General features: G+C 43.0%; 1 protein-coding gene across 4 annotated transcripts in view; it reads right to left on the minus strand.

Moving 5' to 3' along the window:
- The window catches only part of SYDE2 (synapse defective Rho GTPase homolog 2), a 113,587-nt gene that overhangs the window by 14,918 nt on the left and 86,585 nt on the right, over window positions 1-12,084 (minus strand). For 2 of the 4 annotated variants that reach the window (XM_019501544.1, XM_019501541.1), the window contains exon 7: window positions 2,017-2,111. The gene's annotated coding sequence lies outside the window, so the exon portion shown is untranslated. Of the gene's footprint in view, window positions 1-478; window positions 1,221-2,016; window positions 2,112-12,084 lie in introns of those variants that run through there. The other 2 variants (XM_019501543.1, XM_019501542.1) reach the window with 2 other exon arrangements.

The raw sequence follows: 12,084 nt of genomic DNA on the forward strand, positions 1-12,084 counted from the left end.
CCTTCCTGCGCAGAGGAATTGCGTCCTGCTGCGCCCCAAGGATAGCCTCGTTGAGGAAGGACCACCTTTCCTGGACCCCCATACTAGCTGCCCCCTGGGCTCCGAGTGCCTCCCTGACTACTGCCCTGAGCACATTGAAGTTGGCTTCCCTAAAGTCTAGCATTTGCGCTGTGCTAGTTACCCTCCCCAACTTTCTCTGAATAGCAAACTGGATCATTTCATGATCACTGTCCCCTAGCCTCCCTTGTACCAGCACATCCCCCACCAGGTCGTCCCCAGAGGCTAACACCAGATCCAGTATGGCGTTTCCCCTAGTGGGGATGAGTACCTCCTGCATGAGGTGTAGGTCCTGTACACACATCAGGAACCTTCATGAGTGGCTAGACCTGGCTGACTGCTCCTCCCAGTTGATGTCAGGGTAATTCATATCACCCATGACCACAACATCCTTTGCACAATACCTTGGCAGTAGTAATTTGTGATGCACATGTCAAAAAGGTTGGCCCCCACTGTTCTATTTTATCTTTTCCCATGTCCAGAGCCCTCATCCCTCTACAAAGCCAGAGATCAGAGGTAGTTTTTGCTATGCACTCTGCAGGTAACCAAATATGAGCACACAACAAACACATTCAGAGCAGAAAGGTTCAGGGCTAAAGCATCTTCAGCCAAGATTATCAGCTATATCATCAGCCCTCTCCAGTTTACAGCAAGTGGTATCAATTAGCATCTCAGATGACCTCAAAAGTAATGACAACACACAAGGAGAAAGAGTCTTATGTGGCTGGGAGTTGAAGCTGTAAAAACAGACTAAAACCAACACCTGAAACTGCACCTAGATATTAACTGGGAACCAAGGCAGCTCAGGAACAATGCCCACAATTTCTATATGGTTCAAAAAGACTGCCCCACAAACAGTTTAACCAAGAAGTGACATGAACAGACAGCAACAGTACAGGAATTATGGTGCTATTCACTCCAAAATGTGGTAATCTCATACAAGAACTACAGCAATTATATTGTCAGAAGATGCAGTGTGGATGCTATTCGAGGTGTGAATCGGTGCCGGTTCAGAATCTTTAAGGTACAGATAAAATTTTAAAGCAAAACTTCTAAAGTACTGGTAGATGGCAAGGTTTCCATACAGTTCCACTCGTTACTTCTAATGTTGCAATGATTGTGGTGACAATGCCACGGGCAGATATCTATTTAAGAATCTTTTCCTATTAGAAAAATCCATAGAAGCTTTTTATTAGTCTTGGATTTTGACAAGAAAATACTGTAACTAGGCCTAAACTTTAGACTAGGTTTGACCTGCCAATGATCCTTAAGAGATGATGCTATTGCTCAAAGAGGTTAAAAAAAATCAAACTCCTAACCTATTTTCTTAAAGCCAGGTATGTTACTATATTAATTCACTTCATGAGATATTGTAAATCGAGTTTTGGGAATGCTGTGTATCCTACACCATATATCTCAAAATCCGTTTGATACTCAATATGCTTAAAAAGAGGTAATCCCACACCTAAAAATTAGACCCAAATATTGCTACATCTGGGGAAGAATCATGGCAGTTTAAAACAAATTATGCAGAGCGGTAAAAAGTATTAATTCTTTATCTGCATCCTAACCTTGAGGCTGGTCTGTTTCCTGCTACGATGCCAAGCCAAAACCACAGATCTAAAAACAAATAGGATTCCCCTGAAAGCAGGAAAGGCCATAACTTTAGTGACAAGAACCTCTGACTATAATCATTATTTTATTACTCAGATTATTAAGAGATTCCTATTTTAGCTTGGTAAATGCTTAATAGAAGACTAGATCCATAAAATACACTGTTCCCTCATAGATATTATGTTATATTTGAACAAAAATACCCATTAGTAAGACCAGTCGATATTGATTGCTTGCATTTCTGTTAAAAGAAAATTACTTTTGAGAGATGTCAAGCCATGTTATACAACAGTTTTAATATCCACCAGTGTAAATGAATAACAGCTCATTAATATTAATGTTCACCTTTTATCCACAGAGATGACTCTTTACATAATGCAGTGTTCTGCCTGTTGCTAGGTTTCAATAGCCAGGTCACATACCATGTAACTGAGCAGAGCCTGTCAAGAGGAAATTAAATGTATCAGAGAAGGACAGATTAAACTCTATACGGGTGAATTCACTCTTTCCATGACTCATCAAGCTGTTTGAGGATCATAGACTCCTGTCAAATGAGTGTCCATATCGTCACAATAGAAACTAGAATGCAAAAGCTAACTGACACATAGGGGTCTCTGCCAGTGGAAACTTTGGGTGACTTATGATAGTGAGCTACAGTGCAGCGGTACAAAAGCCAGTCTGAAACTCAGGAAACCAGATACAGGCAAGCTCCCCAAGTGCACCAAGATATAGATTACACATAGATTTCAGGAAATGTTGACAACATCCCATAAACTGACAAGGGCTAGGCTAGGGTCCCAAGGCTTCTCCATGATGTGTATTTACCACTTGCTAAAGCTTCAGTAAGGTTCAAAGTGCAGTCCAGGATCATCTGGATGCAATTCTAGTGTGACATTAAAAAGAAAAACAGAGTGCACATATGTTTAGAAATGAGATCAGAAACAATCAGGCTTTGACTTTTAAATTGATGTTTAAATATTGTTACAGTCATGCTTCATGGTTCCTATATATTAAGCAATCTCTAAATGAAAAAAATCAAGAAAACTCTAATTTCCTTGCCATATGTAATGTGTTTACAATCAGAGATCAAATGGAGGGGAAATGCAATTCCCTTTGTTACATCAATATTTAACAAAAATTGATTAGCACAGTTATGGCAAGTATCCTACTGCCAATTAATTAAGAAGTCTTATTCTTGTTTATGAAGACTGTATTTCATTAGTGAAATGTATGACTTCTTGGAGACGCTTTAAAGAACTTTAAGTTATAGGACTGCAGACTACAAATAAACCAAATACCATCATGTGATCACTAACTTGCTCCTGTGTTGAAAAACCAAGTCAGACAGCACTTAAAAAAATAAAATAAAATGATGGCAGCTTCAATATATACTTTTTTCTCCCAGCTCTGCAGAGCAATCTGCTGGTATTCACAGACATCCCACCTGCCTCAGTCCCTTCCACTCTACTGTTTATTTCAGCACTGGCCAGATAGCCTTGACACATGGTATTCAGACCTCCTGGATTTAAGGAGAGACTAATCTGTCCTCAGGACAGACATTTGTTCTCCCACGGCATTCACGCCTGGATAGGAACTTGCTGAAATGATACTACCCCTTCTGAAAAAAAAAATCAATGACAAAATTCCCAGTGTTTAATGGGAACAGGAGCAGGCGGCCTGGATCCTTTTCAGCTTGTAGAAATTACTCACCTAGGCTGGAGAGAATTTTATTGTGATTTGTTTCATTAACCACCACAGGGTGAAAAGAAAAAATCATGCCACATACAGCACTAGAGATGTATTTCATAGCAAGCTTGATAAAAACGGGTTCTGCCCATTAAAAATCTTGCTTTTATCTACAAAAATGTATTAAAATGCATATTTTTACCTAAGACAAGGCAGGCAGCTCTGGAATGCAGGGCAGGCATTAAGGTTGTCTTCACTGTAGATCGGGGCCAGCAACACCCAGCACGCGTGCCGAGCATGGCACACAAGGCCCTTTTGCTCTGCACACCACTACCAACCCAGGCTCTAAGCAGCTGCTGCCAGCCATGGAGCCCAGGCTGCTCCCGGCAGGTGGCTGGGAGGCTGCAAGCCCGGCTGCAAGCAGACTGGGCTCTGTGGGCCAGCTGCAGCTGGGAGGCTGCAAACAGCTGCTCCAGGCTCCGGTATGTCCGCACTCTGGCACTTTCCAAGGTAGACATTGTGTTGTTTTTGGCACTCTGGTGAAAAAACATTGCCTATGCCTGCTGTAGATAGATACCACCATGTCAGGGACCCAAGTCACAGCCAAAAGACTATGCTCACCTGGTTACAGTTAGTCTCCTTGTTTTTCAGTATTTTCAGTTCAAGCTGAAACAGTGTTTCCTTCTATACACAAGCTGAAGTATTATCTGACTAACCAGCAACTAACATTTTAGTCTAGTCATGAAACATAGGGTCAAGTACCCTCTAAAAGTGGGAACTGTGTTTTTCAATCAAACTATAGGTCAGATCATATCTGAATCCTCTTTCCCGACACAGTTTTAATTAGAGATCTAGGAATCAAAAGCCCAGGGCAGCCAGGACCAATACTTTGATCACATGTAAGAATCTTAATAAAAATAAATGGAGCAACCTGCCTCCACAGAAAGTTTTTTTTCTTAACCCCCGTCAGCGAGTGCCTTGCTTACACCCTAAAGCATGAGGTTTGTGCCCCATCTTTCTACTGTAATGGTGAGTATTCTACTGCCAGCATGTCTAACACTACCTTGCAGCAGAGAGTTCCACAGGTTCATTGCAGATAAAAAGGTCACCATAGACAAAAGTCTAGAGCTTCCCTTGCCATTACAAAAATGCTATTAATTTATGGGATAATCACAATAAGAAGCAACTTGTACATCTTAAAACCACACCTAGCCAAGCTGATTTCACCACATCTGCATTGGCCTTGCTGGACAAGGGAAATTACAGTTCTTTTATTTCAAAACCCACTGTTCTAGAGAAAAATATGTTATTTCAAAGATAAATTTATTTGCATTGTGGAAAGGAAAAGAAAAAAAAAACACCTACAACTTAAGTGTATGGGGTTGTGGCCTGGCAATAGAGAGACCAGATGTGTCCTTGGACTTATCAGATTTAAGGATTTACCCTGTACAATCCCTGAGGCTCTACTTCTGTTGGGGACAAGTCCCTCTATTTTTAGAACACTCTGTAATAGCTTTTTTTCTTAACCACATTAACAAAATGCAAAAACGTGGTGCAAAGCAGGAAAAGAGCTCACATCAACCAACCAACTTCATCCCCATCCGTGCCATTAAGAATTCGACCTGCTGTGTCTTGCTTGCTGGCCTCTCTCAAAAGTAACAATATGATTAAATAGTCACTTAGAAGAACAGATTTACAAACTGAAATGTGATCTAATAGCATTCATCAGGTTGCTGATCCTCTGAATTATTTTGAGCCACTAAGGAGCTGGGTAGCACAGAGAAAAGCCATCATTCTGCTTACTGATGGAAAATCCAAGACAATATTGGGCAAAGAAAACCTTAGACTATTAAGGAAAATGTCAGTAGAACAAGCATATTACAGACTGTAGAACCATCCCCAGAGGCAGGGGCTGGCACTTACTGCTTGAGTAATTTCAGCCTGACTGGACAAAGTGAAAGCAGATGCTATGGGATTGGTGATGGCATGTACAGCCTTTCACCTCTAGGTCAGTGGTTCAAATCCAGTCTGTCATTAGTGACAAAATTCTTACCAACTGGCAGCTCTTTATTAGCTGATGTAAAAGGAGTTGACCCCTTATGTCCACTTCCTAGGGGTAAATTGCCACCATCACAAAAATAAACCAACAAGTAGGGAAACTATCTGGCATAAGGATATGCACTAGGTGGCAGGATCAAGGGAAGGACTGAGGAAGGAATGTGGACATGTGATACGTACCCTAGTGGGCAGTATGAACCAACTTGCACTGCAGCTGCATGCATTTGCTGCTCTCTTGGCAGATTCAGGGCTTTTGTTTCAGGGACTTCCAAACCAGCACTTTTCAGGAAGCCTGAGGGTGTGTGCCCACTGGCATGAATTCTTATGCTTGTTGCAGGGACTTGCTGTGTGATGGCCCCATGGGGTAGAGTCCACCCACAACTTCCACTTGCAGAATTACTGAAGAACAGATCAACCCCTTCTCTTCTCCTCTCATCCACCCCATACACACAGGGAGAGGGACACAATGAGAAGAACTTTGCAGGGTTATTTGGAAATCATCCCTCTTCAAGGAAAAGGAGTCTAAAGTAGACATGTACAAAATGGCAGATCTGCCTGGCAACTGGACTCCATTTCCCAGCAGCCCTTGTCCATGTTGCTGCAGCTTATTTCCATGGAGACCCCAGCAGCAGCAGGATCATGACAGCACAGGGTGGGAAGCTGCTTCAGGGCGGGGGCTGGGATGTTGCGGCAGTGACAGCATGGTCTGAAGTTAGGGTAGAGCTGTGATTTGGGACGCACACTTACAATTCAAAGGGGTCTGCACATCCATTCAAAATGCCCAAAGGGGTCCGCACTGCCATTTGAAATTTTTTAGGGGTCTGCAGATGAAATAAAAGGTTGAGAACCACTGCCTTAGAACATAAGCTGCTCATTTCTTTTTTGTGATTTCTGATAAAGGGTGTGACAGATGAGTTGTCTCAAGACCAGTCAAAAGAAGAGCCCACTCACCTGTCTGGGCAGTTTCCCACCTAATTCATCACAAAGGCATGGCAGGCGAGAAAGTTGGTTCTAGGTAAGAGGCTGCTCCTTTAACACCTAGGGCACACTACACAGCTCCGACCTCCCCCTTCTCCATGGCCCATGCCTCACAGGTGTTACTCTGATGTTATCGACTCTATGCACCCCCTTGGCATCTAGTCCTCCAGCTCCTGTCTTTCTGCACCACTTTGGCACCAAGTTTTCTGGTGCCTAGCTTTCCATTTCTGCACCTCTCTGGCACCTGGCTCTCCACACCCATCGCTAGGTTCTGCCCCGATCATATTCATCCTTCTCAAAGCACTAATGAGGCCTCCAAACCTCCCCTTTTAGTCTCATCCCAGTCCTCCGGTATAAAACAGAACACAGATATAAGCACCTGGGCCACAACATAACAATGCTAATGGAGACTGGGTTCCGTCTCTTAAGAGGGTAAAACTTCTCCCCTTAGGACCATGTCTCTGTCTCTTAGCTTTAGGTACCTTAGACTCCTGGAGCCTCACTGTTCTTGTAGGCAGCATCTAGCCTCAGGTAGCTCATTTGTGCAAGGACTTCTTTCCTTGGCAGTTGCTAGAGAGTTCCTACTAGTTGCAGCCCTGGATTTGTATATCCCCCGCACTCTGCCCGGCTGCAGGTGCTGGCCAATTACCCTCTTAGGCTGTTGCTCAGGCAACCCACAGCTGTGGGGCTCTGCCTAGCACTGAGCAGCCTAGCCCAGCTGCTTCTACCGTTTAAAGTAGCAGGTACATCTTGGTGCCCTGCTACAAAGGGAAAACAAAGAAAATTCCCCGTGGAATGTAAAACTTCTGCAAGTAGCATTTGCTCTGGAGGCTGAATATAGCAATCTGTTAGGTTTGTAGGAGATGGTGTCACAGAAAATAATTGGTTCCCTACTCCACAGTCGATCACAAGCTCAGGATCCTACAGCAGGGTGACACTGCAAAATACACAAGGGTCCCAGAAAAGTTGGGGTGAAAGGTACAGAAGACTCAAGAGGCAGCACAAGCTCCACATTTCTCACTGGTTGATATTCTCCACTTGAGGAAGCAGAAGTGATATCCAGCCCTAGGACTCCAATGTGCATTCAGGGCCCTATCCCACTACAATGATCTTTTGTAAGCAAAGAGGTTACTATAGCTGCTTAATTTAGAAGAACTTTTTAACTAAGCAATTAATCTATGATGATTAGCAAATGTTCTTTCATGATTTACTGTAGGAAGAAACCTTTCTGCCTGCCCCCCCACCTCAACTGTGAAGCTCCTCCATATGGTAAAAGCCCCTTTTGCAGTATTTGCCCCCTTTTGGGGATGCTTTCTCTTTTCTACCTTTTCTTCCTTGCTCTCTCTTTTTCTTTTATTATATTATTATTATTTTTATATAAGGTATACTTGTAGTGAAAATAGAGCTTGTAGATGCTTTTACAAATGTACTTTACGTTTAAAAGTAAGTTGTACCATGTAACGATGTTAGCAAGGGCAGAAATCTCTGTATCAAACAGGTCCCTGAATGAATCATAGTTGATTGTGTAACACAGTAGCTAGTCTGGATAAACAAGTTAACAAGAGGCAATTAACACCTAAAAACTACAGACCAAGAAGAGAAAAGAATCAATACAGAGCCAGAAACTCCCTGAAACGTCACTGTTAAAAGGTACAGAAGTCTGGTTTGAACTAATCAACGCTGGAAACGGACTCTTGGGGCTGAAATACCACCTGATCAACCACTTCCAGAGCTCTATTTATCACTGCAGTAAATCAATTAAAATTCACCAACGGACTCCCAAGACTGCACGTACCTGCGGACATGACCCCTGGGGCCGACAGCTGCCATCCAGAAGCTGCCAAGAGGGACGTCCCTTGAGGTCAACGACCCGTGGATTGGATAAGCCCGAGAATTGGGAAGTCAAAGTCTGCCAAAGAGGGATAAAAGGCAGCAAAGAAGGACCCGCAATGGCGCCCTTTTTGACCTGACTAGCACCCTGCCTGTTCAGCCAGAAGGACCAGCCAGTGACTCCCTTCTGAAGCAACATCACACTGAAAGAAGCCTTGACTGGCCATCGACGGTGGACTTCAGTACTTGGGGATAGGTATATCATGACACCAGTGCTTAGTATTCATAGTTAGCTACTGTGAGTGTGTGCGCGCGCGCGCGAAGGTATGGGTGTTTGAGGGGATCAGCACCAAGGTTTATGTATGGTCTGACTTTTGCACCCACCCAATAAACTAGAATTTTATGATAATCCTGTGAGTTGGTCCTTTGTAGCCAACAATACAAGCCTTGATGCTGGCTTCATGGTTTTTCACCACTCATTCTTCCTTCAATCCTTGTGTTTCCTATCAACTTGAGTAATTTCAACTTAACCAAATCACTGCAGGCTACAAATAATCTTCAAAAAGAAAAGAAAAAGATGGCATATACCTATAAGCTCCCAATTAAAGGTAATTCTGTGTACAGGATTTAATTAATGGCAACTAACAGCATTCAGAGAAAAAGCATACAAGATTACGTTAAAATTTTAAACATGTAATTATTTTAATATGGCCTCATCTGGCAGAGCTGCAGATGTGGGGAACTGTTTAAATACATTTCAATACATTATAGCTAGAACATTTAAAATACACAAGGCAGCTGCTTACTTAAGTCAAAAAAAATGAAATTGTTATCCAGAGGGGTTAAGAAAGCTTAGAACACATTGTAGAGTATTAGATCATCCCTTTTTTATAAAAAGTGCTGTCTTGTATTTTTCATTGTCCATGTAATCCACATAAAAACTTGTGAGCCAGTAACATGAGCTGAGCTGCAATCCATAGTACTTATGCTAATGTAACAAAGAGAAGTTGTTGAAGGAAAGGTTGTCTGATTTGGTTTAACAAGTACGAAGCAAGTCCACAAAACAAAAACCTGTATAATGGGAAGCACAATATTTGTACTGACTACTAAGTTTTTCTTGGCTCAGTAGTGGTTTCTGACTACTGAGTGGTCAGAAACAATTTGGTCTCAGTCTAGGAATAATGCAAATACTTGGATATGATGTTTAAAGACAAAGAGCATAAAGACAGTTAGATTTTTACAGTTTTTTGTGCTGCCTGCATTCACTGCGTAGTTAGGGGGAACAACTATAGTTAACCTCTCCATAAGTTACTTACAATAGATTTGGATGTGGATCTCAGTGAATTATAGTTCTGTATATTCGAACATTTACTGCCTTAGTAAATACACTCATGTGTCTGGCAAAACAAGCATGGCTTGTTTTTGTGCAGTCAAAATAAAACTTTTCACTTCCTGTCAGCTTAGAAAGTCCTACTTAGCATGCCAGAAATAGGCTCTTCTGAAGCTCAAACATACTTTATATTAGAAGAACGTCTCTCTTTTCAGAAACATAATTCAGTGTTACTCCATTATGAAATTCTCCCAGGTCTCCTGGATTGCAAGGGGATAAACTAGAAGAGCCAGCTGCTCTCCCTGACTGGGTTGAAGGAGGTGGGGGTAGACAGGCTGGAACTCCACCCAGGAGGGACTGGAGCTGTACAGCCTATTTACACAACAAGAGCTACTGCAGGAACGTTTTATATCCATATCCACTTGTGTAAATGCTGCTGGCTACAATATTTATACAAGCTACAGGTGTGGGCCAGGGTACAAACTTAGCCCCAACCAAAAGTACACCATTTCCTTTGCTCCAAAGTAACACATTTTGCTGTATCTTTTAAACAGTACACTCTGCATATTCACTGAGAGAAACTGGGAAGAATTGAGGAGTCTACTCAGTATTAGCCAACAGTTTTAATAGATGTTGAGGAGGTCATGTGTAGAGGTATCTCAGTCTTGGATCTATTTTCTTACTGAAGAGCCAGGAGATGTGAAGGAAGTGCAGATATCTGAAATCTGTCCAGCCAAAATGAAATAAAGTGACTCATGTTGGAAACTTGTGACAAAACTGGGCTTGTTAGCTACAAGTGGACTTATCAGGCAGCTGCCTAGACCTCTTATGCATACACCATGATCCAGAGGATCAGGATTGTATATACGAGAGAGAGGCTATAATAGACAGAGTGTGTGTAGTTTTGTCTAGGATATATAGACTATATATAGACCAGAGGTTCTCAAACTGTGGTCTGCAAACCCCATTCAGGGGGTCTGCAGAAAAGCTGTAGAACAATTGAGAATATCTGTATTTGTAAGACTACTGGTATTAAGATACGAGCTGCGTGCTTTGATTTGTAGAACAAAAAACATTTATTAAGTGGTCTGCCGAGACCCTCAGCAATTTTCAAGTGGTCTGTGAAAAGTTTGAGAACCATTGTTATAGACTACATAAAGTTTAGTCTAGCGTGTCTATAGAGTGTATATATACAGTGAGTATATTATATATATAGTCTAATTACATATATATACTAGACTCTATATATACACACACACTCTCTATAGACACACTAGACTATATGTTATATGTACGTGTATAGATATCTATGTATATAGCTATATACACACACAGTGTATGTAGACCACGTACCCATGGAGAGCTCCATACGCTGGTCTCGGAGCAGGGGCGCTCAGGGTCGGTGTTAGTGCAGGTGGAGTGGCCCCGGCCCCGCCCACTGCCATCCAGACCGGCCCCAAGCCGCATAGCGTGTCCCACACGGTGCTGCGGGCAGGGGGCGCGGTGCAGGGAGGGGCACAGCAGAAGGGGCGGGGCTGTGCAGGCAGCATGTCAGCGCTGGCGCTGGAGGAGATCTCGGCGCTCGCTGCCATTTACTGCAAGCCGAATGAGCGCAAGGTGCTGGCAGTGTCAGGAGACCCCCCTTTCTCCCCAACCCTGCCCAGGGCCGAGCAGCACAAGTCTTGCCCCCCAACCCTAGAAACAATTCCAGGTGGTCACTTACCTTAACCCCCCAGGCATTCAGGTCACATCCTCACAGCAGCTTCCTGTGCCCGGCAGAAGTGCCTTCAAGCATGCTGTGCTGTTCCAGGTAGGCTAGGGGTGGCCAAAATGCGGCCCATGGCCAGATATGGCTTGCCAGGCCATTCTATCTGGCCTGCAGGACCCCTAAAAAATTTAGAAAATAAATATTTATCTGCCCGTCATGCAGCCCTCAATGGCTTGCCAAAACTCAATAAGCAGCCCTCCGTCTTAAAAAATAATTGCCCACCCCTGAAGTAGGCTGTCCCCTAAACCAGAAACTGTACAGCCACCTCTAGGCAGCCCTGTGGATAGCCTAATTAGTACTGCTGTGCAACAGAGTTCTTTAGTCTGCCACTATGCTGACCACCAAGTGGTGGCACGCAGCCCACCTGGGTCCACAGAGCACATTTAGACCAGAGCTTCCTGGACACAGTGAAAAATGCCACTACTTCCTTTCCTGCCCCCAGTATTAACCATTTTTAAATACAAGAATCTCACTTTACAAGATACATTTAGAGAATCATGACCAAGAAAAACACTTTCCTTTATATCATCTGAATTACATTGTAGGTTCTACAGTGAAAATAAGGTATAGCAAGAAGGACAGACATCCTACATTTTCCTCATTACAGGGCCAAGGACAAACATTCAAAAAGTCCATGCCTGAATTGATTTAATCTTTGCAGGCTAATCTAACCTGCAGCAATTGAACTGATCTGCAAATGGATAGACATTCACTTTTAATTCTGGAAATGCAAGCACATGCCTGCAGTGGCTCAGGCCAAAAG

Source organism: Gavialis gangeticus, unplaced genomic scaffold (assembly GCF_001723915.1).
Source record: "Gavialis gangeticus isolate Ggan-Ray unplaced genomic scaffold, GavGan_comp1, whole genome shotgun sequence".
Classification (NCBI taxonomy): Eukaryota; Metazoa; Chordata; order Crocodylia; family Gavialidae; genus Gavialis; species Gavialis gangeticus.